Source organism: Sminthopsis crassicaudata, chromosome 4 (genome assembly GCF_048593235.1).
Source record: "Sminthopsis crassicaudata isolate SCR6 chromosome 4, ASM4859323v1, whole genome shotgun sequence".
NCBI lineage: Eukaryota > Metazoa > Chordata > Mammalia > Dasyuromorphia > Dasyuridae > Sminthopsis > Sminthopsis crassicaudata.
Genome location: NC_133620.1, coordinates 211120861 through 211126961, shown reverse-complemented (window position 1 = coordinate 211126961; position 6101 = coordinate 211120861).

Sequence of the window (6101 nt, the reverse complement as noted above, 5' to 3'; positions counted from 1 at the left end):
TTTTATGAGCGACTTTTAGCAAATAATCTATTCTTTCAACATACTGAAATTAACTGAAAGGACGCATGAAGAAAAGATACTTTCTGCATCCAGAGAAAGAACTGAGGAAGAGAAGGGGATACAGAATAATTTTACATATATACACTTATTTTTGTCCCATGGTAGCCATCTCTAGGGACAGGGCGGGGGGATGGGGAGAAAAAGAGAAATCTACATGATAATTACGTTGTTTATTTGAAAGGATATGTGGGGGCAGCTAGGTGGCGCAGTGGATAGAGCACCAGCCTTGAATTCAGGAGGACGCGAGTTCAAATTTGGTCTCAGACACTTAACACTTCCTACCTGTGTGACCCTGGGCAAGTCACTTAACCCCAGCCTAAAAATTTAAAAAAAAAAAAAAAGAAAGGATATGTGCATAGTAGATTTGCAGTTTTGTGCATAATAAATTTTTATTGTATTATGTTATGGAAATGCTTGTTTTATTCGATAATTAAAAATTAAATTAAAAAGAAAAAAAATTACTCTTGCTTGGTGTGCAGAACTTTTTATATTTTTACTCACAGCTGTTGAATTTCTTGAGGTCAGGAGAGTAGTGAATGAGTGGCAAAGCAGAGTACAAGATCCCGACTCCTTCTTTCCCCACTCCCTTCATTGTAAATTCCCCCTGAGTAGGAATTGTTTAATTCTTTTTCTGTGTAATCCCAGTTCCTATTGCAGAACCTGGCATGTAGCATTTAATAAATGACATTTAACAAATACTTGTTGATTGATGACACATAATTTTTCATTTTAATAGACATTTTAATTTTTTAATAGCTTTTTATTTACCAGACATATGCATGGGTAATTTATCAGCATTGACAATTGCAAAAAAACCTTTTGTTCCAACTTTTCCCCTCACCCCCTCCCCAGATGGCAGGTTGACCAATACATGTTAAAGTATATGTTAAATACAATATATGTGTACATGTCCATATAGTTGTTTTGCTGTACAAAAAAGAATCGGACTTTGAAATAGTGTACAATTAACCTGTGAAGGAAATCCAAAATGCAGGCGGACAAAATTAGAGGGATTGGGAATTCTATGTAGTGGTTCATAGTCATCTCCCAGAGTTCTTTCTCTGGGTGTAGCTGGTTCAGTTTATTACTGCTTTCTAATAGACATTTTTAGAGAGAAGTTTGAGAATTTATTTTGCTTGATCACACATATATATGTATAAATAATATATGCATATATTCAATATCTATGTGTTTATATGTACCACACACGATATGTGCTATATGTTATAGATAGCCTATATGCATAAATATAGGTTTCTAGTATACATACCATACACACATATGCAGGGTCCATGTGTATGCATATATGTAATGGCCATGTATACACATATATCTATATGTATATACTCATAGGGACCTGAGTTTATATACATGGAGACTATGCATACACATGTGTATCTATATCTAAATCTATATCTGTATCTGTATCTATATATCTATATCTGTATCTGTATCTATATCTATATCTATATATATCAGTATCTGTATCTATATCTATATCTGTATCTATATCTATATCTGTATCTATATCTATATCTATATCTGTATCTATATCTGCATCTATAGCTATATCTATATCAGTATCTGTATCTATATCTATATCTGTATCTATATCTGTATCTATATCTATATCTGTATCTATATCTATATCTATATCTGCATCTATAGCTATATCTATATCTGTATCTATATCTATATCTGTATCTATATCTATATCTGTATCTATATCTATATCTGCATCTATAGCTATATCTATATCTGTATCTATATCTATATCTATATCTATATCTGTATCTATATCTATATCTGTATCTGTATCTGTATCTATATCTGTATCTGTATCTATATCTATATCTGTATCTGTATCTGTATCTATATCTGTATCTATATCTATATCTGTATCTGTATCTGTATCTATATCTATATCTGTATCTATATCTATATCTATATCTATATCTATATCTATATCTGTATCTGTATCTATACCTATATCTATATCTATATCTATATCTGTATCTGTATCTATACCTGTATCTGTATCTGTATCTATATCTATATCTGTATCTATATCTATATCTGTATCTATATCTGTATCTGTATCTATATCTATATCTATATCTGTATCTGTATCTATACCTGTATCTGTATCTGTATCTATATCTATATCTGTATCTATATCTATATCTGTATCTATATCTGTATCTGTATCTATATCTATATCTATATCTGTATCTATATCTATATCTGTATCTATATCTGTATCTGTATCTGTATCTGTATCTGTATCTATATCTGTATCTATATCTGTATCTGTATCTGTATCTATATCTGTATCTGTATCTATATCTTTATCTATATCTACTTTCTAATGGACAGACAAAGCAAATTCCTAAATTGACCTCTTAAAAAATTGACACACTTGTAAATTTTACAAAGGCTTTTCTTTTTCTTTTCATTGAAGCAGGAGATAGAATGGTGGACTTAGAGTCAAGAAAATTCATCTTTGTGAGTTCAAATCCAGCCTCAATCTAAACCTGGGCAAGTCACTTCATTTCTGTTTCCCTCAGTTTCTTCATCTGCAAAATGGAGATAATAACAGCACAGAGGATGTTATGACAATCAAGTAAGATCATTATGGTAAGGCACTTAGTACAGTACCTGAAACATACTAAGTATTATCCTTTTTTTTTTCCCCCTTGGGGTTGGGAAAAGGAAAAATCAATTTTTGTTATTAAAAATGAATTATTTAAAAATTATTTTCCATTTAATGCTCCTACTCTTTCACTGTTTTATTTCTCTAGTTTATTCCTTTCCCAGTTTCCTTTCCAGACATACATCTGGTTGATTGTTATTTGAACCCCTTTATCCTAATTGTACCTATTTTCTTCCTAAGGAGTTTTTCCAGGCCCTTAGATTTGATTTTTTTTTCTGCTTTGTTTTTACACATTTGCAGTGCCAGGTTCAAATATTTAAACCCCAAATCTTTATTTATATATTTTTTTATGCTTTCCTCACCCTTTCTCCGGCTCTCTCTCTTTTTTCTTCTCCTTTCACTTTCTGTTTTTATGGTTTTGAAAAAAGAAGAGGGAAAGGCAGAAGGGAATAACTGCTTATAGAGAATTTTATGTGCTAAGCCCTTTTTACAAATATTATCTCATTTGAATAGGATGTAGATATAAGATTAGGGAAATGTTTACTCATTTATGTTATTTTGCTATAACTTTCTTTTATCTCTTTAATATACATATTGTGTAACACTATGTGTTATAATTGTTAGTGTCTCATTCCCCACTGGACTATGTTCCTTGAATATTGAGGCCTTTTTTTTTTTTTTTAACTTTTCTAATCGAACACAGTGCTTTTCATTGTGCCCACAGTAGGAACTTAATGATATTTGATAATTACCTAATGTCTCATTATAATATTCTTCTTTGAATGAAATTATTAAGAGATTTTTAAGCCTAAGAAACATGTAAAAAACCCAAACATCTCAATGTGGAAGAAAAAAAAGGAAAATAGTAAGGAAGAAGCAACATTTTTAAAAATTGTAGATGGCTTTTCCACTGGAAACAAAATCTATATTTGATTAGCTCCAGTATATGGAATTCAATCAGCTATATTTAAAGTAGAAATTATGATATTTTTGTTTTGATTTTTACTAATAATTTTAATTTGATTTCCCCTTCAGGACTTTGGATTAAAAGTGTTCAGTTATATATAGTGTTTAATAATTGTGAATTCATATAGTAACAAAAATGTTATAAAAATATGAATTTCCATAATCCATATGTTGTCTTTGTTTCACATCAGTATTTACTACGTATAGGGTCCAGAATCATTCTGTTTGAGTTATTTGGGAAAATATCCTGAAGGTGGCAGACTGATCCAAGGTTTCTATAATTTTGACTTTTAATCAAGAGTAGTGAGTACTTAATGAAATCTTAGTTGACAAAAGTCTCCTTTGAGTATGTAGTGTCATCAGATAATTGATCTTTCCTGTGGAGACTATCCCTAAATAGTCTCTAGTAGCAATTCTTCTCCAATGTTTTTTTGGTTTTTTTAATATCTAATAGGAGTGGAAGGATAAAAATAATGGTAAAAATAAAGTTGAAAGGCAATTGTATGCATGGATCCGGAGAGGCCCTCAAAGAATCATCACAGATATATTTTATACTTTCCTCTTATTTTTATACATAGGTATTATATATATATATATATATATATATATATATATATATATATATATATATATATAGGTAGAATATAAAAGTAGAAAAGGAATATTTAACTAGCTGACCCTATTCTCAGAGAATGTTATGAAAAAAAGAGCTAAGTCTTTAAAACACATTTCTTTGACTTTCTGCCAAAATTAATTAGTTGTAGGCACCAAGTTTCTTGATAACTGGTGTGGTTTCATTTTGTGAGAGTTTTGGATCACTGGGACCCATGACAGTTTTTGATTCAAGGTAAGCGCTTGATAAATATTACGAATTCAAATGATCACAGAAATGTAGGCAGTTCTACCTATAGAGATCATAGCCCATCTTTACCTTCTTGCTTAGTCAGTTCTTGTCCCTATCCTCCTATAAATCTTCCAAAGAGGATCTAACCAATGACATTGATTCTTTCAATGTTTTGTGGATCCTATGGAGGTACTCAGGCTATCCTGCTATTTCTCATTTTGGTCCATTCCTTTTTTCTTGTCCTAAGTGGCTTCACTGATGTTTTTTATATTAGTTGTTTTTATCCAAGTCATCATTTGACACTTCCTGAGAAATTGGTATGTATGTATATTATATTTTTCATCAGTTCCTCAGTGTGAGGAATTCATTAGATAGAACTTTTCCACATTGCTTATGTATCCGACACAGTGTTAGATGGTGTGCCAGAATAAAAAAAGTGAGAAATAGTCCCTTGGGAAAAGGACACCATATTGGAAGGATGGGGGGGTGTTTCAATCACTCTGAATTAGATGTTATCAGCAATGACTTCTGTGCAATTCAGGGAAAAAACTGTAGTCCAAAGAAGGGAAGGGAAGAAATGAGTTTGGGAAGAGCATTGTTAATTTCTTGAGAAGAAATAATTCACTTGATCCTAAGTAATCCTTTATGTGTACAGAGAAGTGTGAATCACAAGCAGGCTGGTTAGCCACAAGAAGAAAATTTCTCATCTGGAACCACATTATAAAAAATTAAAAAAAAAAAAAAAAGATATTATCAGTGGTCAGATCAGAAGGACTCAGTATCCTCAAGTAAACATCCAGATTGTGTTGTGCGTTGTTTTGTCAGGTTAGGAAGTGTTATAATCCAATAAAGAGGCTGATAGAAGAGGGCTCAGTGATTTTTATCTTTGAATCTTCAGCACTTATCACAGTGTTTCTATGCTGTATTAATAAATGTTTATTGTTAAACTGAGATAGACTTACAACACAGAGTTCAAGGGACTACACTGAAAGGACCAAGCTAGTCAATTATTCTTCCCTAATGTCTCACTCACTATGGACCCCCTAGGCAAGAATTCCTTTTTTGTATTAATTATTAAAGCTTTTTATTTTCAACACATATGCACTAATAATTTTTCAACATTGACCTTGCAAAACCTTGTGTTCTAAATTTCTTTCTCCTCTTCCCTCCCTTAGATGGTAAGTAATCCAATGTATGTTAAACATGTTAAAATATATCTTAAATCCAATATATGTATACAAAGTTATACAATTATCTTTCTTTCTGTACAAAAAAAAATTTAGATCCAAAAGGGAAAAAAAACACAAAAGAAAACAAAATACAAGCAAATAATAACAAAAAGAATGAAAATGCTATGTTGTAATCCACATTCAGTTCCCACAGTCCTCTCTCTGGGTGTAGATGGCTCTCTTTATCACAAGATCACTGGAACTGGTCTGAATCACCTCACTGAAACAAGCCACGTCGGTCAGAATTGATCATCATATAATATTGCTGTTGCTCTGTCCAATATTCTCTTGGTTCTACTCACTTCACTCAGCATCATGAATTCATTCAAGTCTCTCCAGGCTTGTCTGA